This window comes from Micrasema longulum, unplaced genomic scaffold (assembly GCF_059751315.1).
Source record: "Micrasema longulum isolate JH-2025_06_02 unplaced genomic scaffold, ASM5975131v1 h1tg000214l, whole genome shotgun sequence".
NCBI classification, from domain to species: Eukaryota; Metazoa; Arthropoda; class Insecta; order Trichoptera; family Brachycentridae; genus Micrasema; species Micrasema longulum.
In genome coordinates this window covers 206,037-233,547 of record NW_028277419.1, presented here as the reverse complement: position 1 = coordinate 233,547, position 27,511 = coordinate 206,037, and the positions used below count along the sequence as shown (strand labels likewise).

Here is a 27,511-nt window from a genome sequence, read left to right as displayed (position 1 = left end):
TAAATTATTGTTTTTATCTAATTTATGTATTTTAATTTTTTTATTTTTGCGCGATTACGAGAAATCAAATCGTTTAAAATAGCAAAATCATATGATTTCCTAATTTTGCGCGCCGGTACCAACATTGAACTGAGAGACTTATTTGGTTTCCGTTTCGTAACAGTTGGTGGCTTGTTACGTTGCTATATGTAGACCTGGTATTTTATATTGCCAGTGTCCGTAAATGTGGTGATGATGATGATGTATTAATAAAAGAATTTCTGAAAGATGAAACAGGTGTCTGAGTTTTGATGCACCGTGTACTATAGTCCTGCTTACTAGCAGTCAATATACTATTATACCAAACCCTGTCCAACAAGATGTACCATAACTACTTGTATCTCTGTACCTGTATGTTTCGACCGATTGACCTACAATTTAAAACCATCCCATACGGATAAAATGATTATCATAATTTCCCGGAAATGTTTGGCCAAAAAGCCAAGATTTGTGAGTTTCTGAGTTGAAAACAACATTTTTTTAAATGACATGTTGGTCCCAGTGGTAATTCAAGCACATACCAGCGGCCCTACTCTGTCACAATTTCGTTTCGTACGTTCGTTCGTTCGTTCGTCATACGTCCATTTCACTCTAATGTAATCAAAATCGTATTTCGCTCTCGTTTCTTCCATTCGATACAAATGAATTTACGAAACGAATTAGTTACAGAATAAGGCCACATGGCCCACATATCAATGGAAAGTTGACATATTTCTTAGATTTTTCTTTAAAAGTAAAATTAAATTTTCTCCATGAAAAGTACACATTTTTTTTCTTTCTAAACATGTTTAATTGCAGGTTGGTTTACCAACGAAGATATTTTAAATTAAAAAAAAAGAATAATAATGTTTTCTGCATAGATATTTATTTATTAGATCTACATATTAACTTTTGTACTGAATCGTTTAAATTGTAATTTTGTACCTGTCATGTAAAAGAACTCCGGGCATATGTAATAAATAAAATTAATATGCTCATTTGCGTTTATAAATTTCGATTTTACTAAGTCCGACGAGATAAGTCCGCTTTATTTTGCGCGTTCGCCTGCCATTCTTGAGGTCCTAGGTTAGATTTCTGGCAAGGATTTCTGGAAGGGAAATACTGATTTCAAAGATTGTTTAAACTGCAATGTTTCTTTGTTCCTGGACTGGTACCTGAAGTGGGGGTCTGATCACCATGACATTATGTAACAGATGATTGAAATATGGTGTATTTGGTTGACCAATGCCGTGCTCTATGCACCACTGGGTGTGGAAAGGGGAAGGATGATTATGATAAAAAGTCAGTGAAATTTGATGAAATAGTATTTTAATTTAGTTTTTCTCGCAAATGCTTCCTTGATATTCTGCGAAAACTACATGTCAGACTGATTATGCCTAAGTAAAAGAAATTGTCAAAATCGAGATTTCGCTGTCCCATTTTCTGCACCCCGAAACAGAACCGATTTTTTTGAGAGATATTATCAGAATGAAACTTTCTGTGTCAGTAGTTTTTTCCGCTTTACAAAATGATTTATCATATTTGTATATCGCATGTCTGAAAACGGCAAATAAAACCGGGCGCTTTTTTGGGTTTTTGGATGGACATAAGAAAGGATAAAAACGCGCCATCGGTAAATATCAATATTCTGTGAGAAAAACTCACTGCCATAGTGCTGTAATCCAGGGGGAAATACGGCAATACGTTTACATTAAGAAAAGACAGATTGCGTTTCCTCTTAATCTCCAAAATATGAAATATAAACGACTCTTCAATTAAATAAAAACAACAAAAATATATCGATGTGAGGTGACTGCTAAAATAAAATTAATAAAACGAACGGGTTTTACAAATATTAATAAGTCTATGACAAAAAAACTAATTTAAAGACAGGTGAAATATAATATTCTGTGGTTTACTAAAAGTTTTAAGATTATCATTAAACTGAGGAAAACTCTCATAGAGAATGAATTTTAAAATGACTTATTATCGATTCATTAGTGAAGAGAGCGTAAAGAACTTAAGAATAAATCATTTTTAATATTCTTTAAGATACAGTTATGTGAACTTGGCAAATATGGATATAACATGCCTGTCTTCACTTAATTATGTAACTTTAGACCATGTTTACGATGCTTCGATGTTGATTCTTTTAGTGTACCTATAAATTAACAGGTTAGCAGCGTAATTTAGGTAGTGGTTAGCGCATTTATTTACCATGCATAACATTCCGAATTCGATTCCTGACAAGACAAACAGAAAATATTTGCTAAAAAGTGCTTAATGAACAGACCAGTAATATTTATCGATATTTTTCGAAAATATGCACATTTTTGGTTATTTTGATATAAAAATGATTAAAATATCAGTGAATTAAAATTAAAATTAAAAATCTATTGCAATTGTGTCATCGTCATTACTAAAAATCATAAATAATAAAAAAAACATTGCAATTTGCATCCAATGCTGTGTTCTAATATTCGTATTATTGTAAAACATAAATTCTGGCAAATCATTCCATCAATTAGAAAAAATCATTCACGTGCGCCGAACGATGCAAAAGTCACTAAATTAGTACTCAAATTGATGGGAATCGAATAATCGTTCTCACGCCTAAGACGCTAAACCAAGGACCTTAAAATATTTCTTATCGAACTCGGGACCCCGGGCATGAAAGGCAAACGTGACAACTATTAGACCACAAGGCAAACTAATTTCGACATGATTTCCTATTTCAATATCTTTACTCAGTAACCATAGAGCCAAAAACACTCGTCCAGGGTTCTGGATACACGAATAATTATTTTTTTAATTTTCTATTATATCGAATAATACCACGAAACATCCAGGCTGTAGAAGAATCACTTTAGATTTTAGTAATCTTTCCAGGGATCGAACCTGGAAGCATCTTAGCCATTACACTACAGAGCCACCGATACCTTAATTAATATCATTAAAACTTATTGTTCTACTTGGTTGCGCCACATTTACTATATGTATTGTGTATTGCACATTCACTAGGTTGCGGCGTTAAACTTATTGCTCCCTACTGAACCCTAGTGTCAATGTTACGATTATGCTACTGTGGGCGCAATATTTTTCTCTTCGGTCCAATAACATCTGGACTTTCATCGAATGTAGATGTGATCTTAATAATCTCAGCGTGATCGCTAACAAGTTATTTTAGTAATCAACAAGTCATTCCTTCACTGTATCGCATTATCGTATGCATCAATAGCCAAAATCCGGCAAGTGCCTAGTTGACAACAGGACATATGATAAAGCCTGCCGCGATAGAAGTTCGAACATTAAAGTTGGATGAATCCCATCACAAGGTAGGTAATTGCATTAATTTGTATTGTGGTTCGGTGAAAATGTATTTGAAGTAACGGAATTGCAAACGCCAAAATCCGCAAACCAGCAAAAACCCTTAAAATTCGAGCATCTACTTGCTTAAATTTTTTGGAACTCCCGTCATTTTAAGCGATACGTTTTATTTTACTATACATATGAGACAGGAAAATGTATCGTACATTTCTGTCTTGTTATATAAAAATGAATAATTTAATATTTAGTAGAGCATAAAAATAATGACAGATATAACGTCTTCATTGTTACCTGGGTCTTATGCGTGTGATTGTGTTATTGAGGTATCTGCTAGTCAATACCTAATAATAGTTTCACTTTTACAAACACGCGATGTCTTATTTGAAAACTTTATTTGGATTTTAATTTTGGAAACAGCGGTTATCAATTTTGTAACGTTTATATTTGAAAACTCGAAAGGAAGGTACATCGCATACCCAAGAATAACTAAATTTTAAATTATAACCTTAAATGACATAGTCTAGAGGAGCTGTGAATGCAGCGTGCTGTATGAATGTGCTGAAAAAAGATGAGGCATTCAATAATAGTAAATCTTTCAACGTGTAGGATTTGTTTAATTTTAATGTGCATTTTAATTGGTGACGAGCAGAAAAACTGCTTCAAAAAGTCGAACAACCAATATCCTTCCTAAATCCCAAAAATGTTATGAAATATGCATACTTTATAATACACACCGTGTACACAACTGCTTATGCCTGAACATCAATTTTTATTTAATTCATCCATAAGTTGATTTTCGTGAATCTGAATCAATTATTAATGCGGGTGCGATTCATCTGACTGAAATAATTCACCTACTTGGCTAAACCTAAAAATATAATTGAATTGTCATGCTTTTTCTTGAACCCTTTGGTTTAATCAACAATATTTTAATTTTGTTAAAATGTTTGTAGATAATGTTTAAAATTCCAAGACTTTTTTATTCCCTTCTTAAAAATTTTATGCATCTATGTTAATCTCGATAACTTCTAGAGGTTGAAAGCTAGTCCCTGTCTACAAACATTTGAATAAACTCGAAATATTGTTGATCATTTTTTCAAACAACAGTAACGAGATTTAGTAGACAACAAATCATAATAAAGCCGATAAAACAATAATCGATAATTATACAATTTACAAATGCTGCGCGTTATTGTAATCAATATATGTATATACAAGCCCAAAAACGCATGAAATTGACAATACTGATTAAAATCAATTATAATATTTTTTCTTTTCTTAAAATATAAAAAATAAAGTTTGTCATTTTGGTTTATTTTGTCTTATCTTGAGTATAAAATAATAGCCATCTAGTTTTACCCTATTTTCTTTATTTAATCGTTTCCTTTCAAATCCGCAATACCTTAGATCGATTAAAATAATTGGCCAAAAGAATCCCTCGCATTAAAATTACTGTCATAACACCCACGTATTATGCAGGAGTTAATCGGCGTTCGATAATAATTAACGAATAATAAATTAAAAACTTAAGACCTTGTAATTAATGTTGTCCATTCGTGCAAATCGGATGGTGATTGCCAATACCGACAAGTTGAAAATGTCTGTTTAATTATTCTGATTTGTATACTACCGTCATAAACAAAATGGCAGACAAAAATCACAGAATGAGTTAAATATGAGATAATTTTCTGCAAGAAATTCCGAACTATTTTTTTTTTTTTTTTTACAATAAACATAAGTGATTAAACAGAGTATTAAAAAAAATAAGCATAATTACTTAGCAATAAAATACATATTAATAGCAAAAATAGTAAAAAAAAATCCCACAAAAGCATGGCATGTTCGTGGGTATACAAAAAAATGTTCAAGAATTTTTGCTCCTTTAATAAATAATAGACAGTTAAAATATTTTTGTGTAACGTAAGAAAGAAAAATTAAAATATTCTGTAAGATATAATGGCAAGGAGCAGTTAAAAAATAATTTATTACCAATAACGATAAAATGTTTTTTTTAGTTTTTAAGTATTTTAAGCAATACCACAATATCTAGAGATCCGTAAGCAAAAAAACAGTGTTGATAAGAACACACAGGTTAAATATTTAAAAAACAATTGACATCTTGTGTTTTTACTTATGATTAATTACAGGTTTTATATTAATTTTCGTTTTTATTTTCGAAAGTTAATAAATACTAAAAAGCATCATAACTCAAAATACGACTTTTGCAAATAACTGCCTTTAAGCTTAAGCGGAAGAATAGCTAACTTCTAATTTTTCAACTGACCTTATGTTTTGTATTGGCCTTTTTGATTGAATCGACGCGGCACTCGCTTCGTAACACAAGAACAAATTCGGTTCAGCGAAACATAAATAAATATTTAAATATCATGTCATTGAAAATCATTGGCAACAGAGCGGGGAAATATTTTTGAGACCCAGACATATAAATATAGGCACTAACGGGGCTTGTGACTTGTCATCGACTGGTTTGAGTGATTTCTTTACACTCTGTAACACTCACACTCATCATTGCAAATACTGATCAACATCATTAATCGCCATCATTACATTTAGATTATTTAAAATCTGCATGTGTTTCTTTTACATCAAGTGTTTTCAATATTACGACCACAAATCAAATTTGGGATCAAACTAATTACAACCCATTTTCCAGTTGAGAAAGATTATTTTACTGTTCAGTTTGACCAAATCAACATTTTTGGACCTAAGAATCATAGAGATAAAAGGATGTAATTTTTTTTTATAAATGTTTTTCGTAAATACAAATTCTTTCGTTGGTAAAAAATGTAACAAAAAAGGAAAATGGTTCTCAGTAATTTATACCTTTTTATGGAATATTCCGCTAAGCCTCTATTTTAAAGGCTTGTACAAAGTTGAGGAAGAGGAAGGAAATTGTGAAAAATACAACACAACACCCAGAAAAATTAAGAGAAAACATTCCTGATTTTTTTTTCTGGATACTGGCGGGAATCGAAACCGCAACGCTAGTTTCACAGTTGGCCGTTGATTTTTTCATTACAAAAAATAACTTTATGCCTATAAATTAACATATTATATTTGTTTTCTTATTTTACTATTGAAAAACATTCAGAGGTTTATTTTATTAACATTTTACAGCCTAAAAATAAGCAATGTTGATAATTCGCAAAAATTTACGCTGTCTCTCAAAAAAGGTGAAAGCATTTAGTGCAAATTGTGGCAACGCAAGGTTAAAGCCACGTCGCTTTCTACTCCTTCTCGGTACAAGATGGCGGAGCATAGCGCGGACATCATAAAAAGCTAATTGACAAATCGGCCATTTGTACTACGAGATTTGTCAAGTGGAATTATATATTAGTAACAGTGTTAGTAACAGATTGATTGGCTAACTGGTATGGGGATACTCAACCGGGTACCTACCATACGAGTTTTCGAGCCGAAGACGAACGCGAATGAAAATGTCAAGTGAATAGTATCGCATGCGTTCGTTTCACAAAAATCAAAATGTTCTTTCATATCCTGTATAAAAAATATATTTTCTCTGACTAACCCAGAATTCACACCCCGTTACAGTTTTGTGTTAATGGTTACAAGAAAGAGTCCAGGCATTAGCCTAAAAAGAACATGAAGCATTAATATAAAGAAGTTCAAGGTGACAATTTGCTGGGAAGTTTTTTTTTTTTTTAGAACACATGCAAATCTGTTCGCGTAACACCATGTGTCAAGTTTTGTCTTATGGAAGTGAACTGTCAAAATGCTAAGATTTAGCGAAGTTTCCTAATGTTTTTAATTGATAAAGTATTTAAAATTATTTATTATTTAATAAATTACCCTACCCCATTTTCACAATAAGGAAATATAAGTTTTTTTTTACCATTTTAAATTAATGAGGTTCTATGAATTACCGTCGGTTAAAAAAGTTTTTTTTTGTACTTGTTAGTACCATTAAAATGTATGATTTAAAATTCCCGCAAAAACGGACCATTCCGTTGACCATGCCCCTAATACGTCACGATTCGGTTAAATTTTGAACTTTTTTGAGACCGTCAAGGTTTAAATAGAACATTGTCACGAATCTTTCCGTCACAACTGTCAAGGCCAAACATGTTGCGTTTTTGTAGACATATTTTTTTAACAATTTTATTTTAAAAGTTATGTATGAAAACATTTCTCTACAATATCCATATTGATTTTGAAAATGCAAACAATTTTTCTTAATCTGTTTGACATATATTTATTGGTATTCGTAGTGTGTGATATTTCCATGCTGTCGAACTCTCCGTATTTTACTTTAAGACTTCTTTTGAGTTGTCTGCTGTCGTATAATATAGTCAAAACATTTCACCAACAAATTACATTTAATATAATAATTATATTATTATGGACAAATTAATGAATTAGTTGTTTTTTAAAATAAAAAAATAATCCACTCTATTCCGTTTCATACTTTTGATAAATCAACCAACATTTACGACATGTTCTATTAAAAATGTATGATTATAAATTAGAATAAAAAATTTTGCTCAATTTTATGAGGAATCTTCCCTTATCCTTTATTACAAAGTAGACGGAGAACATTTATAAAAAGGAATTCCTTCATGTTATGTTCTCCAACTCTTTTGTAATATAAATGTATCTATTATTTGGACTACCTGTAAATCAATATCCAATACTTGTCTTTTAAAAGACAAAAAAGAATAAAAACATTTAGACATGCTAAAAGTAAAATGTTTTTACCGGCTTGGCGACACGAAGGCGAAACCTGAAAATAAACGTTAACACCAAATGCAGACGTTCGAATTGACGATCGCAGACATCTTCGTTCGGTTGAATTGCCGCATAGTAATATCCGTGGTGCCCAGTGCTCATTATTCGACCGTCATGGCAGTCTTTACAATAGCAGTCGGACGAAAATGTAGCCAAATGACTCTCTGACAGCCGTAGGGCCATAAATCTGTATACGATCACACATAATATGTAGTAAATAATAATACGAATAAAAAAGTAAAACCAATCAAGTCGTTCGGCCAAACCTATGTATTTGATATCCGTAGGAACTCTCGCAGCAGTCGAGATAGGCCTATTTCATAGGACCGTAAAAATCCACACGGCACACGGATTGATATTTTTTAAGCTCCTTAAATTTTATGTCGCGTCTTCGCATAACCAGTATCGTAAATTTTATTTTAACATACCATACATTTAACATTTTAAGTTATTTAAAACTGAAATAATTAGCATTTCGTGGTTTCAAATAACCTTAATAATATGTATAAGAAAAACTGTATAACAATTCCTTAGAATAAAGGTTAAAGTCAGATTGTTAACTTTTTACGTATTGAATTAAAAATAACTATTTTTCAAACATTTGCTTTGTCTATTTTTTCTTCTTCTTCAGCCTTATTCTCTCCACTGCTGGATGAAGGCGTCTTCAAAACGTCTCCATTCCTTCATATCACCCGCTTTCATCATCCACGTTTTACCGGCTATCGAAAAATTGTCATCGACCTATCTTTTCTATGGCCTTCCAACACTTCTTTTGTTTTTCCGTGGTCTCCACTTTTTTTATTCTGGGTGTCCACCTACCGTCATTTTGCCTCGTCAAGTGTCCTGCCTAATGCCATTTTCATTTTGCTGCACGATCCATGATATCCATGACTCTGGTTCGTCGCCTTAATTCTTCATTTCTTATTCTGTCTCTTAGACATACACCGAGCATCTGTCTTTCCAAGGATTGCTGCTTGCATTTTAGTTTCTGGCTCGTTTTCTGTGTTACAGACATGGTTTCTAGTCCGTATCTTTTTTGCTTATATATACTTAAATGGTATATTTTGTTGCTATTTTCTTTATTATCAAGTAACTCTATGCGTTGTTCATTTAACTAATTCTTATTTATCAGAAACGCCGATTAATCGTTTATATTAAAATGAATTATTATCGTATTATGTCATTTGACCTTAGCAATTTTGATTTCACCATCTAATAGGAAATACAGTTTCTAAACGTTTAGTTTATTAATTTTATTTAAATTTGTTGCAACAGAGAGGGAAAACATTTTTGAGAAAGGAATATGGAAGTTTAGGCATTTACCGGGCTTAAATTTACTGAGTTACAAAAAATAAATCCCTCTCTGTTGCTACAAACTTAGTTATAATTAAATCCCTGGGGAAGAAATCCAGCCAGTCTGCAAGCATTCGGACATACTCAAAACATTGTTGTATTAATTTAATTTTTAAACATATTTTTTTTATGGGTTTCAAATTGTTGTTAATTTTTCTTGCTTTCATTAATTATATCATTTCATAAAAAATGACACGTAAAGTGCCCTCAGCACAGGATACCCCATTAAGGTCACATTTTTAACAATAATTGTTCTCTCACCTTTTCCAAGGAATACATAAATAAAAATTAAACTTATTTCTAGTAGTTAAAACGTCAAAAACTGTCACATGTAAAACGTAAAAACATTTTACGGTATTAATTCTCAAAAGTAAATTTGAGTAATTACTGTGAATTTACTAAGCAAGCCACTTACATATTATATATTATGTATGTAGGCCTATGAAACGATTTTCATTATACACTTTCTATGTCGATGGAAACGTTACGAGTTCTTTAATAGATCATTAGATTTCCCTCCTAACGTGTTTAAGTTTCATTCGCCATCGATCTTAAAGGTGATTATTTAAATTATCGTTTGATTCCATATTTACCGAGCAAGTTTCATAAAAAAAAACGAAAGTTAAATCCAAGAGTTTTGATTAAGAAATGATTTTTCTGATGAAATGTAATTAAATTAGTATTTTTCTATTAGATGGCTATATTACCATCATTGTTTCCTTATCCGCACCCAGTGATGCACTGGGCACTGAGTTTGTACTTCAATTTTATTTTCGTATTATTATTTTAATTAAAAAGTAAATTGTTACCAGAATACATGTAATAATGCAATCAGCAATATTCAGCACAACGAAATTCAATGCTGTCATACCAGGGAAGTTGAATGTTTTAGACTCCAAAAAACTATAATCAAAGAAACTCGAAAAAATCTTACCATAAAGGACTAAATACATATGTTTAATGCGTTGACGAAAGTCGTCGGATTGGCGTCGGGGTTTTCGTTAAAAAAACATCCACATAGGTACATAGTTTGTGCCATCAGCTAGTCTGAATTAGTACGATAAGAAAGTTCAGCGGTTTTTTTTTTGTTAAAAGACTAAGAAAATCTTTTTTTTTACAAATTTTATACGAGTTTATCGTATTATCGGCGCTATGATTTTTTAAAGACTTGTTTCTGAAATAACTCCGCGCGTGGCGTCATAGGTTATATTTCGCTTATTCTAGATCTGTTTTCCCATTGTTACATTGACGGCAAGCAAACCGGAAATCTCCCACAACTCTTTTATCGTTGGTTGATTCATATTAAGTCGTTTTTATTTAAATATTTTTATTATTTTTTTCGTACATTTTCAGGAAACATTGCAGTACAATTAAATGCTCCAATTTTTACCGCGCTAAAGAAAGCATTTATTGTGTTCATTGTACTAAACGACATTTTTTAGGCATCCAGATGTTTACTAACTGAGATATATATGTTCTCATCGTCACTATGGCAGCATCATCTGCATGGCATGTGATGTTAATGACCTTATCTCCCTTAGTAGATTCACTTTTTTTTTTTATTCTTAAAAGCGTTTTTTTTATATGTATTTATTCTGCTTGTGTAAGAAAAGGTGTAAGGCGTATATGTTGTGCTATATTTAGTTACAAACGTGCTAAACTTGCCTTGTTTCTTTGTTAATCTCAATATGGGTTATTTTCTAAATGTTAATATTACTTATGTCCCGAATTGAGTTGTTGTAACTCCTGGGAATGTAATTCAACGTATTATGCTTGTAAAACACTTGGTTTTATATGATTTATAAATAAAATAAAAAAAATAAAAAAAATATAATGTGCCCAATGGGCACAAAGGGCACAAGGGGCTGAAGTTCTTAAAAAGATATTGTTATTATTTAAAATATTTTTCAATTAAGGAATTACATAGATACAACTATTTGAATAAATATGTACATTACATAACAAAAACAGTAATATTATTTTTAACGTGGAATTTAAGGTTTTAAGTTCTAACGCTTCCTTACCTTTAACAACATTTTTATAAATACTGCACTTTAAATAAAAAAAATACTGTTATTTTGCTTCAGAGTGATCTTTTTTAAAATTAATTTTGCATGAATTGAGCCCATAATATCAACCGCTTTCTTTTTACAATAACAAAATAAAAAATATTTCACACTTTTCTCTTTCTCGAGTTTATTGTCTAATTTTCTAATTGAAGTTTGGTTATTTAGAGCACAAACCAGCACTGGTGCGCTAGTACAGCACGTTTAGCTCAATAAAAACTTATTTTACAAATTACATGTCAGCAATCGTAAAAAAGTGTTTGGTTGGAAACGTTTTTGTGAAGTACTAAAATTCGCATTTCACTTGGAAATTTTAGTATTTAAAGTCCCGCGATCACGAATCGGATTTACCGTGACAAATTTAGGAAAAAAATATAATTTAAATCGGGTTCTGGCCCCGGGGCTAATATTCCGGACTCACGGACCAAAGGTCCGAGGTTCGAACCCTACAGGGATCCATTCCATTTTCTAAAAGTGAGTTATTTATCTCGTTGAAAATGGCCACCAAAATTGAAATATATGCAATAAAAAATATCATAATTTTTTATCTACATGGTACATAATAACAGTTATACATAAATTGCCTTTTTTCCTGTGGTTTTGTGTGATACAACAACATCTCTCATCTATGAAATCAACTCAAACGACGATTTTATTAACTTCGCGATATATTTTTTTGCGATATTACTTTAATACATAACTAATATAAGAAATAAACAAAAAAATAGCACAATGAATTCAGTATGTATTAGGTATTTCTATTACGATTGAAATTTCAACTGGCTGATTTATTCTAGAAATGGATAATGCCAAAAACAGCCGCGTCGAGCGCCACTTGTCTCGCAATATGACTGTATGAAATTAATGTTGGTCATAATGTGTCAACTGTATCATCTCAAAGATAAATAGCCCTTAAGAAATAATGTTCGAAATACTGTTTTCCGAATCGAGAATCTTAAAATAATTTGTGTAATCTGCAAGCTTACTCCGCGACTAAAAAACCACCACGGGGTTCAAAATGATCAAATCATAGTATACTTATTTGTATGAAGAAATAAGCTGGAATAATCGGTTAGCTTCATGGCTCCCTGCTGGCGCTGGACGCGTTTTTTTTAATATTTGGAGAAAAATACAAACGGTGGCAATAATTTATCAGAAATAATAATTATTCGTTCGTTTGTTTTTCTGTATGTGAAGATACTGTAAAACATTGTTATGGATAGTCAAATATAAAAGTAAGCTGCGCATAATCGCTTATATAAGCGATTCGCCCCTGATAGGTGGGTAAATTATAAGAATGCCAATATTTATTTTTCTTAGATTTTTTTTAATTGAAAAATATCAACAGTTTAGTAATAATTATATTTGTCCGCCTCGTGGTATTATAATCGCGTTTGCCTGCCGTACAAGACGTCTAAGCTTCGATTTGTAATATGTTGACATGAAATATTTAGTTTAAAGGGTGTTTTTTACATTAGAATATTTCATAGTTTCTCGACTAGCACCTTAAGTGTACGTATCACATTGTTACAAAATATTGTTACGTGTGTTCATATTTGAATCTACTTTTATTTCATAAAAAAGGAGACGTTTCTAGATTTCTTGCAAATTCTTGCAACTCATTAAACTTTTCAACACTTGCAAGACTTTATAAATGTTTTAAAAATATATTATTTTGTAACAAGAAACATTGGAGTTCTTATTATTTACACAAATAATGAAATTTCGGAGCCAATTTTTTTAATGTCGTAAATAACATGTGTTAAAAAAATAGGAAGCCGGTTCTAGTATAGTAGGGTGTGAAACTCAAATCATTGATCCGTGAGTCCACAACGCTACCATAGAATTACAACCCGATTAATTTATTAAGTTATTTTGAGTAACAATCTGTTAAGTACTAAATTCACATTTTGTATACTTGCAACTCATATAAGGCTGTAAACATGCCGATTCTACCCACATCCATCCTAATTTGAATTGTTGTTGTCCTACTGCCATGCAAGCGAGTCACATTGTAAATAGTCTTACTTTGATAAATTTTGATCAAATACCTGCATCTGCATACTTCTGACAAAGTAAAACTGGTGTCCAATAAAAAGCATAAAACATACATCTCATCGACAACTACTCGATACCAGTATATGTACAATAGTAAAATGAAGTGCTTCATAAAAGAAACAAACGGAAGAAGTTAAAAGTGAGTAAACCATTTATATACAGTCCACAACATTCCTTCTGTTATCAGTGTACAAATCCTGAAAAGTGACCTGACCAAACACAATCAATCTAACCCAGGGAAACCCTCTCTATTTCTTATCTGATAGCTGTAAATTCATAGTTGCGTTCAATTCATTGCATTCTTCAGGGTGCCTGGAAGAATGACTAGATAGGTGCCACCGTTTTGTAGCAACAATTCACGGGCAGTGTATACTTGTAATGCCGTATTAAATAGACTTCATGAACTCGGCAATAGTTATTCCCACGTATCTGATATATTTAGTGTAGAGTATTGTTCCTATAGAACAAACCTTTTGAACTGTTTCGAAGATGGTGAATGGTAATTATATTTATTTATTCATGCATTTCATAATATAAACAGTTTTTTCGTTCACTTTGCCCAGCTGTATGAAACAGTACTTATGATTTTCTTGTTGTATTACTGTAGAATGTTTTATTATTTAAATTTTCTACTAAATATGCTGTATAATTTTTAGATTATTTTTTTTATGTAAATCTTGTATAATTTTTAGGTTTAATTTTTTTAAATAAATCTTGGGTATAAGGAAATTTACGTTTTAAATAAAAAAAAATTTAAGCCAAAAATGTTAGTATTATTAATGTTTGTAAAGGGCAGATTTGCCGTTTATGTTAATAAAATAAAAATAAAATAAAATACCATTTAAATGCCAGATTATTCAACTCTTGTACATAAAATGCCAGTTCTCTTATATTGGTGTGAATTTGACACGTTACGATAATTCAAAACACCAAACTTCTAAGTTTTGAAAGGAAACATTTGAGGAAAATATTAGGTATAATATGGTTCGATTTCATTATAAACATTGAAGTCCGAGAACGGAAGCAGCCGCCTCTTGTTTCGAACATTTTGAAGGTGCGACAAAGGACCTGACTTGTATGCGTGCTGCGGAAGCGTCAGGAAAGCCTCAACCCAAGTTACCCTTTCTTCAGACCTGCGGGCTCCGCCCGTCCAGGAAGGCTTTTGACGACGATATTTCGGCATCATTCGGCAGAACTAAGGGACGCGGGATTGACGTGGGATGAAGCGTGAGTTATGGCAAGCGATAAGGTCTCCCGGAGGCGTCTGATACAGTCCACATGCGAATGTGGAAAAATAGAAGCACATGTTATTCTTGACGTAGTTTCTTTTAAAAAAGCAGTCAATTGCCAAAAAAATAAAATTTGTCTCATAATTATTTAAATAAAACGCAATGATTCTCCAAAGTTTGAAACAAATTACTTCTAAACCACTTACCTCTTTGACTCGTTCCGTTTGACTTAATTCTTTCATTTTATTTTATTTAAAAAAACCTATTTACTGATGGATCTCTGTCAAAGAACTATCAACTTCACGAATACGTTATTTGGCGTTCTATTTTCGAACGTATTATATTTTTTGTTTTAATTGTAAATTTACAGAATCTTCTTTGAGTAAAACTAGGTCATACAATAAACAGTACTCTGAGATATCTCTGTTTTATATTTTGCAGTAAATTTAACTTTATTTTTCAATCATGCCATATCGGTCATGCGATTTTGAACACGAACTTTTTATAAACATGGCACCAAAAACTGGATACAAAACACTTACTTCACTTATACTTACACCAAAAAAGTCCAGATCCTGGAAGTGTGTTTAGGTGCTTACTTTTGTTATATTTACACAATTTTACTTTTTTATTACATTTTTTTGTTTTGTATATTTATTATATTATATTAAAGTACATGAAAAAAAAAATTTAACACTTTCAAACCAGGTTTTCATTCAAATATACACAATATTTACGTGTCTACCACAATTAGTCCCATGGGCAAGACTGGTCCCAAGTTGGTCCCATTGGTCCATTAAAGGCAAGCAAACCGGAAATCTTCCATGACTCTCTTATCATAGGTTGATTTATACGAACCAGTGACGTCGTTCAAAGTAGTTCAAATTTATTAAAATGTTTTTATTATTTTCTTCGTACATTTTCATGAAAATTAGCCGTACAGTTTGACTTAATTAATCAATATCTTGGCAAATCCTATGAACATTATCGCGAATTTTTGTAATCTTCAAGTAAACCTTAAACACACGAGAAGAAAAAAATTTAATTGTATTCATATTTTTTGTAAAATTTGTTGCTAACTGACAAATGCCAGGTACCCTGAGACAAATATAAATATAAAACATTCACTTGAGAGAAAGAGATGTAATCTAATTAGATCACTAAGCAAAACACACATATAATTTAAATAAGATGAAAGAGACAGATTATCAGGCGATCATTTCCTAACCTCAGGTTACCCAAGGATCATCATCATCATCATTCTCTTTACGCAGCTAATGATGCATAGGACACTGAATTGGTACATCAATCGCGGTGATAATTTTTTTGTTACATGAATGTTAGATGATAAGTCTTACGCTTCAAGTGCCAGTCCAGAGCCTATGAAATATTTAAATGTAAAAACACTAATTTAAACCAACATTTCAAGTTAACCATGTCGGGAATCGAACCCGAGACTTCTTGTATTGTAGCCAAACGCGCTGACTACTACACCACGAGGCCGACCTAAGATAACCTAGTTAAGATTAGACCGAGGATAACCTAAGGTAACATTAGAATATCGCACAATGATTCGAGGGAGTTTTTTCACACTGCATATTTAAGGTTAAAATGAATTGAACGTAGTTATGCAGAAAGCAGCCAGTCACAGAAAAGTGAATCTGAGATAATAGCACCTTTGTGAAAAAAGTGAATAATTAAATCTACACAACAGTTGAAATGTTTTTGACTTTAACAAATGATAAACAATAAATAAATTAGTTTTTTGTTTATTTCTAACAAGAATTAAATTTATTTTTTTGACCAGTTTTAATGATTTTTAAAGTACCTTAACATTTTTTAATCGCTGTAGGTGTTTTTTGCAAATTGAGAAATGCCGTTTTCGTGATCGATACTGTTTTCAGAAGGTGATTATTACAGTCTTTTGTATAAAACGGTCTAGCTGTTTTAAGTAGAACATATAATCGACCTTACTGCACCCGATAACATCAATATCCCATTTTTTCAAAAGCGTGGACCGGCTGCTTTCTGCATAACAACGTTCAATTATTCGTTTCAGACCCAGTGCTCAATAAAAGCAAATGTGTAATAATTTATAAGGTATAATTTTTTTAAATTAATTTAATTTCTTGCATTAGTACTTGTTTTTGTTTGGTCAACATTTTGAATGCATTCAATGTTTTTTGTATTTAAAATGTTAAAATGTTTTTTGGATCCACAGAAATTGATTCAGATCTGAAAAGGTTAATAGTGTTTTTATTTGATTGAGTTTAATTCGCTCTTTAGTCAACTGACCCAGTTTACTGTTTCCACCTAACGAAACCACATAATGTTATATATTTATTGCATTTGCTCATAAAGCTATTCGCACTCGATTACCTTCAAGATAATTAAAATCTTAAACGTTTTATAAAATAAACCTTAGTAACACATTATAATACATAGTTGCCGCTGGAAAAGTTATAATATTATTTAGTTCTTAGAAGTAATAACCACAACAACCAGTATGCACTAAAAAAATTAAATTTAAGAGCCTATCTTTATCCTTATTAGCGTAAAACAAAGTTCACGATTGCGTCAATTTACAAATGAATGTTTTTAAGATTATTCACTATTGTTGTGGTTGGATTATAGGTAAGCAATCGACCTTTACTGATGTGTCTGGAAAATAATTTTCCATTAAGAGGATATACGTCAGAGAGCGATTTGGTGAATCAGTATTTAAATATAGTTTTCTACTCTCGCAGATACCTCCCCGAATACAGTGCAAAAAATTAAACTGCACGTTGGATTTATTATTCTTAAATTAAATCGATAAGATCGTGGTCTCGTTTTTCCATTTTTCACAACCAAAAACTGAACTGATTTAGATTTTTTTAAAGAAAGAGTTCGAGAAAGAAATTTATATTATTAGAAATTTTATTTAACAGAGATACATACAATTTGTAGGTATTCATAGTAGGGAAACATCACTTTTTTTTACATTTTTAAAGTAATAAATGTGTATGAAATACGTTATTTATTAGTAGCATAAAACAAATTTTTATATTTGTAATTTTGCATTCCTGCAAAAACGGCTATTCCACTGGCCACGCCCCTAATACGCCACGATTTGTGTTTATTTGTTCCAGACCATTTAACTTTGTTTAAAACATTATGGTCTCATGTTTTATTTGGCTCTACTGGTCGGTGGATGAAGAAGTTCATATGGGTGCTTCGCCCCCCGGAACTTGTTCATCACAACAGAGAATAATATTCTTCATCCGCTCTGTAACATTGTTCTTGTAACAAATAATCGAGATATGCTGCATTTATTTTAGCAGTACAGTGCCCTATGCACCATCAAGTGCGGATAGGAGATGATGATAAATAAAAATAAACGTATTATACATATGTAAAATTAATTCAATACTTTCCATTGACGTCACGTTTTACAAGTTTATTATTAAGTTTAAATAATTATTGAAAGTGTTTATTTCAGTTGCTTGATGGTATTATCTGTTTGTTTTCAGCGAGTCTAATTGGCTGAAATTATCTTCAAATCAGCTTATTTCACGCTGAAATAGGCAAGATTATTATCAAAGCATAGGTTAAAGACCCGCACTAATCAAAGTACAATTTATTTGCGTTCTTGTGTACCTAGCAAACTAAATAACCTTGGTGTAATATTACAGTTGCTTGGTGAAAATTATTTTAGAAAATTGCATGTGCCAAATTGTATCATTCATTTAACATAACTGAACTTAAAACAGAACATATGAGACCAAGGAAAAATGCCAAGATACTTTACTTTTATACAATTGTACATTTTCAGATATTAAATAAATTTTTAATAAATTAATCTTTAAAATAAATTGCTTCTTCTCAACTTGCTGTTTTTTTGTAATAAAACTCCATTAAAATGATTTTACAAACAAAAAAACTATCTCACCGTTTTACCGTAGGGGTAAACAGAACTGATAGAACGCCACATCGATCTATCTTTGCATACATAACTCCTTTCTTTTTTTGCACCACAACAGGCCAGGAGGCCAAATTATAGAGTCAACTTACAGTACAGAACACCTAGGCTTGAGAAAAGCCACGCTTAGCTTTTGTGATCACACCGGGAATTTACCTCGGAGCCTTTCGTGCATGGATCAAATATCTTAGCCATTGCACCACGTAGGTCGCTTTTTCTACATTAATACATCTTCTCATACACGCAGAACGGTGATTCCGGCTTAAAACATGTCCATCTTTAAGTATTTGTTGAATTTGGTTATGCCATGTCTTTCTCAGCCTTTTTCAGTCTTTCTCGTTTTCTGTATCTATCCAAATTTGTAACTTAAATCCATTTACTGTCCATTCGATTTACATGTCCAAACCAACGCGCCACTCTTATTTTATTTTGTTGATAATTCTTGCCTCAACTTTATATAATCTAAGGATCTCGACACCTTACCAAATTTTACCACGCAGAGATCGCATTTTGATAGCATTCAGCCCATATGGGATCACATATTTATTAAAATGTATATTTTCGTTTATGCAGACTAAGCGATTGTTCTTAAAAAGCCTATCAGTGAGATTAAGGAAACTGTTGACACTTGCTGAAAAACTCCGCTCGTTAAAAAAGATCCAGATTAAATGCAACAAATCCTGTCTTGTCCTGATTAGCCTCTATAACAATGGGCAGAGGATCAAGAAAGTTGACAGCTTTAAATACTTAGCAGCTCACATGACGGAGGATGGTGGGTTGCACAAAGAGCTCGCAACCTGCCTTGAAATTGCTGGAACAATTTTGAGTACCATGTTTGCTATCAAATGAAATGCCAATTTTCCAACTCTTGTATAATTCCAGTACTTCTATATAGGTTCGAATCCTGGCACTGATTCAGTGAGTAGTGGTTCGATTTCTTGACCAACGTTGAATCTGAAAACGCAAACGGAAGCCTCCTGACGAGTGTTTTGAGGGTGAGGTGGTGGACCTGGCTTGGATACGTGCTACGGATGCCTCAGTAGACCCTTTACCCAAATTGCCTCTACTTCTCACATGCGAGCTCTCGCCGTCCTGAAAGGCCGTCGATGACAATATTTCGGGTTTATTCGGTGGAACTAAGGGATGCGGGATTGACATGGGAGGAGGCAAGAGTGCTAGCTAGCTATAAAAATGAACTGTCAAATCAAACCCGGGATTCGCGCTAATTATTACAACATGAGTCGGACAGCAAATCGTGGTTGCATAAAACCTTCAATGTCTGACGTCTCCAATGTGCACCGATCCGTCGTTTATGTTTACGATTTAATTATCTGAGCCTGTCAATAAACAAGTGTCGCCTCTAGTGGTCAGTTATCTTTATCTAAGTAGACTCAAGTGACCTGAAAATGAAATCGAGTTTTCCTTTTGCGCTGCCCAGTATGCTGTAAATATGACAAGCGACTCACGATCCGGTTATGGACAGCCGCTGCAACCAGCAATGTGTAAATGAATATTTTTATTTATTTATTTTATAACCAACTAAAAAATAATAAGTACATAAAAAAACCAAAGTTATTTCATTTTAATATATTGAATATCATATTCATTTATATCTGTGATTGTATCTGTATCTATGTTTGTATCTGTATCTTTATCTGTATCTGTAATTGTATTCTCACGTACATATCCATTTGCATTTGTATTTTATTTGGCAACGCAACTGGCACGAAGGACTTATTACATTGTTAAATCACAAAAAAAACCACCCTAGTTGGAGAAAAACCGCATTTAATTTTTGCGATCTCACTGGGTTCGAACCCGGAACCCTTCATGCATAACAAACATCTTAGCCATCCCATCAAGGGTACCGCCACACAAAACGTCAAATTTTGGAGCAGCAAAAGTTGTAAGCATACAGAAAAATATATGTACTATTAATTTGTTTAATTAAACTAGTTTGAGAAAGTTATTTTTATCTTCATATACGTGTATTTAAAAATTAAAAATAACAGATCGCCTTATTAATTGACACTGAGCCTTACTCATAAAATTGGTACAAGCTTACGCTTAGACATAGTGGTGGAATACGTATACGAACAGTGGTCCAATAAGGATGGTATTTCCATTTTTATTCTACCCCTATACCTAGGCCTAAATTTATATCAGGTTTATAAGTAAGACCCTTAGTTTTTTAAGCTACAGATACATAAATTTCCCAGCTTTTATATAATTTAAACCTCGAAAACCACGGCAGCCTGACGATGTCGCTGCAGCAATGATATAATATGGTCTAACAAACTATTAGGTGTTAACATAACGTAGCTTCAGTTCGTTTTTGTCAAACAGACTGAAATACAAATCTGCAGATATTATTATTAATAAATATATTTCATAAATGGTGCATGGTTTTTTAAATCTATACAAATCTACTTTTATACATCTAGTAAATGTTATAACAGTAACCCTCCAAAAAATAAGACTAACTCTTGTGCTTGGAGAGTGACTTACACTGTTATAGTTATTTATTTATTAAAATTAAAATTTATTTCAACAGAGAGGGAAAAATTTTTGAGAAGGGAATATGGAAGTCTAGGCATTTACAGGGCTTATGACCTGTCATTGGCTGGTTTAAGTGGCCACTTTACACACTGTGTAACATTCACCATTCTGCCTATGTTTGAACATCCACATTTCCTCAACTCTTCCATCTGTTGACTTATTACATTTTACACTTATGACTTATTACACTATTTAAATATGAACAACTCCCTAGGGAGGAAATCCAGCCAGTCTGCAAGCATTTGGACATAATCAAACATTGTTGTATTAAAATTTATATAATTTTCAATATACGAGTAAATAAGAAATAAAATAATTACATGGTACAAAATAAAAAACAGAAAATAACAATACATTCATACTTACTAAAATTGAAAGCAGTTTTTACAATTGTTCAAAAAATTTCTTTAAATTTACTTTGAATTTATTTATTGATATATTAGTTTTAAAAGTTTTTTGTTCATTGAGGAGATTATTGTAATTTTTTACACCTTTGACGACAAAGCTATTTTGACCATGATTTGTGTGGAATTTAGCGATTTAATTATTATTTTGGTATCGGAGTGACTTATTCATCACAATTTCTTTTTTTATTTTTCTTTATAAATTTGTAAAACGGAAGTTATTTTATCAATAGTGTCTACTGTGTAGTATAAAGAGCTTTAAAGTTTTTTTACGAAATGCGTATAAATAATGACCACAATTTGGGACAAAATTCGTTTAAAAACCCCTTGAACAATTTAAAAAATACATTTTTTTAGAGACTTTCTCAGCACTTTTGTGCACTTGACTCAATTTTGTTAAAAATTGTCAGATGGACAAAAATGAATGAAAACGACGATAATTCAATAGCGTTTTTTTTAAAATAAAGAGAACAAGATGACACAACAAAATAAAATTAGTCAACGGCTTTGGTAGCTTTATTCTCTCGATTTAACGCAAAGAGAACGAGCAGTCGAAAATGCTCACTTTCGTCTACTTGACATTCCATTTTCTTCAAATAAAGTAATTTGTTGTAATAAATAAAGTAATATGTATTATTCGCAAAAGCAAAAACAATTTCTTGTAGAACATAAAATTTTCTTTCGAATGTCGTACCTGATCTATACCATTTAGTTTTACTTTTGGAGCTCATTTTTAAATTTGGAAAAAATTAACACAACTAATGTTACTAATACCCAATAGATGAATTAAAAAGTCGCCGTGTCATTAAATAAATTAACAGTTTATAAAAAAAATATATGAGTAGTCTTTTAAATTTATTTTGCATCATGAAAATATAAGATATTAAGAATAGTACATAAATCCAGTTAAAGTTTTTCACAAATATAATGAGAGAATATGTGACGCGGTAAAGAAAAAAAAAATTTTTATTAAACAGTATTTATTTATAAATTTTTTGCACCAAAACAGGCCAGGAGGTCCAATTACAGTGGTGAATTACATCACAGAACACCCAGGCTTAAGAAAAATTATATTATTAATGTTTGTATTCTCACCAGGAATCGAACCCGGAACCTTTCGTGTGTGAGTCCGGCGTCTTGACCACTACACCGCGAAGGCCGCCAGTAGAAATGAAGGTTAAGGGATGAGGAAATATAGTGGAGGAGAGGAGGAGAGGGACTTTCATAATATAGTTAACCGATTAAAATTTTTGATATGATAATAACATGAACGTAATTAAAGGAAAATAAACTTATTACACACTGACAAATGTTTAATTTTACAGTGTTTCAAAAAGTTTTTTTGGACACCTAATAGAAAACGAACGATTAATTAAAACTATTAATTGTTATTGTAAATATTTATAAAGACTTCTGTAATTATAATTAAATATCTTAGATACAACTTGACCTACATTTAATCTATCTAAATACTTATCTAAGTTAGTATAATTGCGTATCCATAAGTAATTTTTGTATCTGCACTCCGTTGCTATAAGCCGTATTGCAAAATATCGTACAATTTAAGTAAATAAAATGCGGATATGAAAACTTGGCTTATAAACAGTTTATAACGAAAGTGTTCGACTTTAAAAATAGAACATCTTGTTTAATCTTACATCACAAGTGCGGTCAGATTTTTTACTCTCGTGAATGCACCAAGCATTAACCAGGGATTGACAACCTGTTCATTTCACCTCATCATTTCTCTACAATACCACAGAGTGTGTGCGGACCAACTACTGCTTTACAAAATTATGACAGGAATGGTTCAGAGCTGCTTGGTTTAATAACGATACATGTGCCAGCCAGGATTTGTAGACGGTACCACCTGTTTCATGTACCAATAAGTAAAACATCGTATGTTAAAAATGCTTTTTTTCGTAGGACTTTTTCAATGTACAATACAAAATTAAAAAATATAGATTACACAAACATCACTCTGTCAGATTTAAAATTTACACTAAAAATGTATTATGTAACTTAGTAGACATTATAATAATAAATATGTACATCTCCCTTCCCCTCCTTATCCTCTCTTCAAGCATTTTTGTCCTTATCCCGCCCAATTTTCAGTAACTTAATGTTCTTAAAATAAATATTTAAAAAATCTTTGATTATTGAGTACATGAAAATAACATTTTTATATGTATAAATTGTATGTATTTATTTGATATGTAATATATTTTCTTTACTAACTTTGTATACTATGTGGAAATCCGTTATTAGTTCTGAGTTTATGCACTATATCAATTTGTTTACTAAAAATATGTATGTAGAACTGTTGATTTCCCAAATAAAATAAAATAAATAAATAAATACCGTTTTAGATACAAAATCATTTTGTAACTTAAATAAGCATGTGTAAATAGGTTTTTTCTTTCTTTTCTTACTATGTATCTATCTTTTTTTGTGGCATTTTTATTCTAAATGGAATGTAGATTTTTTTAGTATCATTAGACCTCTTAATTTATTTTAATTACTTAATTTGGACATTCCCTTTGTTGCTTCACTCCAATTCCATACTTTGCTCCCATACATAAGGGTCGGCACCAGGACTCCATCGTGAACTGCGACAAACCCCTTTTTTCCCACGGTTTATTTAAGTGCACTGTTTATCTTGTCCCCGGCACTCACCCTCCTTTCAATATCTTTTTCAGACTTTTTTCATCCCTAGTAAACATAGTTATTATATAACTCCATTTACGATGATCTCGCATTTAGTCTCATACTTTCATCCATTTGAAAAATCATCACATTTGATTGATGAATTCAAAATGATTATAACATTAAATAACTAGACACACCACTTAAAATAATTCCCGTATTTTCTCCCTGGATTATGACACTAGAGGTGTGATTTTTTTACACACTATAGATATTTATCATTGGAGTGTCTTTATTGTTTAGTTTTTTGAATAAATAGTTTATTATGGGAACTAGGACCATCCAAAAACCGTACCGACACATATTTTTTTATTTAAAAATAACAAAATCGGTTCAGTTTTGAGGTGCGTAAAACAGGACAACGAAACCTCGATTCTGTTGATTTTTTGTACGGTTTTGGGGAGGCATTTAGAGAGTGACAGAAAAACAATGTCCAAATACCTTTTCATAAAATTTTTGTGCCGCCGCATTTCCTCTTAAGACATATTCTTAAGTAACTCTAGTTCTTCATTACTATTGAGATATCTGTTTGAAAAGCTTAAGTCAAAATGTTTCACAGCTTATTTCTTACATAAAAGTAGATATATAATGATATTTCGTTGTATTGTAGAGCCTAGAAGGCTTTAAAATTAACGAAGTTTTCATTCGCTTTTCATTCAAATAGTCGGTAACACCTGGTTTAAGAGTCAATTGAATAAAACCATAGGAATCTCATACTGCGCAGAAATAACGATGGAACCGTAAGTTTACTTAACGATATTTCTCACTCATCATAATATAACGATCTTTGCAGAAATTTCGTTACACAACTGACCAAGATGATTATTCTTTAAGATTAAATGTTAATGATTTCGAAGAAAATATTATCCAACGTGACATACATTAGTGAAAGGATGTAAGACAAGTGAGAGGCAAATAGCTGATAGAAATATATAAACATGGCATTCGATCGAATAAAGAATTAGAAAATAACAAGTTGTGCTGCCCTATTTAGCACACGTATATTTCCTAAATTAATTTCAACAGAAAGAGTAAACATTTTTTAGAAGGCGATCTGTAAGTCTATGCATCAACAGGTCTTATGACCTGTCATCGATTGGTTTAAGTGGCCTCTTTTTCTGGACTGGTTTGAGTGGACACTGGGGCGTTAATATCGTTGCTCTCAGAATATTTTATGAACATGTTACTTTTTAAATTTATTTCAACAGAGAGGGAAAACATTTTTGAGAAGGGAATATGGAAGTCTAGGCATTTACAGAGCTTATGACCTGTCATTGGCTGGTTTAAGTGGCCACTTTACACACTGTGTAACATTCATCATTCTGCGCATGTTTGAGTATCCACATTTCCTCAAGTCTTTCATCTGTGGCCACTTAAACTAGCCAATGACAGGTCATAAGCCCTGTAAATGCCTAGACTTTCATAGCCCCTTCTCGAAAATGTTTTCCCTCTCTGTTGAAATAAATTTAAATATGAAAAACTCCCTAGGGAGGAAATCCAGCCAGTCTGCAAGCATTTAGACATAATCAAACATTGTTGAATTACTACCTGGTAAACGAAGAAGTATAAAAATTGGAAAATTGTTTTCAGGCGTTGCCTAGTAGGTGATTTGGTTCAGCTGGATGAATCGCACCTACGTGATAAAGGTTTCAGCTCTTTTACATCACAAAAGTCAACAGATGGAAAAGTTGAGGAAATGTGGACGTTCAAACATGGGCAGAATGGTGAATGTTACACAGTGTGTAAAGTGGCCACTTAAACCAGCCAATGACAGGTCATAAGCCCTGTAAATACCTAGACTTCCATATTCCCTTCTCAAAAATGTTTTCTCTCTCTGTTGAAATAAATTTAAATATGAACAACTCCCTAGGGAAGAAATCCAGCCAGTCTGCAAGCATTTGGACATAATCAAACATTGTTATGTTACTTTTTATTTTTGGTGGCATGGATGGAAACACAAAAATAATACCTTATTTTTAAATATAACCGGAATTTATGAAAAAAAAACAACTGTAGATAAATTATTTATAAATATTTATTTTTTCCTTTTCAAATTAATCACCTTTAGAAGCAACACACCTCTGCCAACATTTTTCCCAATCTTCGTAGCACTTCTCGAATGCCGATTTCGTGAATTTTCTTTTAACGTCACAATCGAGTCAAAATCCTTTTGCAATATGGAAATTTGAGTTTAGGGAATAGGAAAAAGCCACACGGAACCAAATCAGGTGGATACAGTACATAAGGAACGACTTTTACGTTGTTTTTGGCAAAATAATCGCCTACAAGCATAGAGGTAATATTCATTGCATACGAGGAGAAATGTGTGAGGCGACGCATTACCGTTATGCAAAAACTAAGGGTTATCATTCAATAAATCTGTATATAATATTCTCCCTCAAACGCTTCAATACACCTTAATAGTATTCCTCATTGACTGTCTGGCCCGTTGGAAAGAACTCTTAGTGCACGACACCATAATAATCCAAGAAAATAAACAATATCTTCGATTTTTTAACGACTTTGGTGTAGTTATTTGGGTTTCGGCAAGCGCCACTCCGAGGATTGTCGACTTGTTTCCACGTCATATTCATGCAACCACGTCTCAGCATCCATATTGATACGCCAAATAAGCGGTATTCTTTGTAAAAAAGCGTCTCTTCGGCGACAAATTTGCGTTGATATTTTTGAAGAAAATTTACCAATTTTCGCAGAGTACACCAAAGAACGTCTTGTTTACGCAGATGCCACAAATAAAAAATACATGACAGATCGCGCTAATGATAATGACAGTCTTACCAACCTCAAGAAAAAGAAAAATACCAGCAGCTTGAGCGCAGTTCTTTTAAATTACAAACTCAGAATCATATTTGAACATAACAGTATATTAAGACTACTTTTTCTTTGACCATTTACACTTCCAATGAGGAGTATATGGCCACCACTAGTCTTCGCTTCCTCCCATGCCATTTCAACATTTCGAAGTTTCACTGAATACAGTCGGTGAATAGTGGTCGATGGTCTTCCGGGGCGCCTGCTGCGCAGAGGCTGGTAGAAGGGGCA

At 32.2% G+C, this 27,511-nt stretch overlaps 1 protein-coding gene across 1 annotated transcript in view; it reads left to right on the top strand.

Moving 5' to 3' along the window:
* Ptr (patched domain-containing protein) overlaps positions 1–27,511 on the top strand; it is a 131,549-nt gene that overhangs the window by 60,557 nt on the left and 43,481 nt on the right. The gene's annotated exons all lie outside the window — the stretch shown is intronic.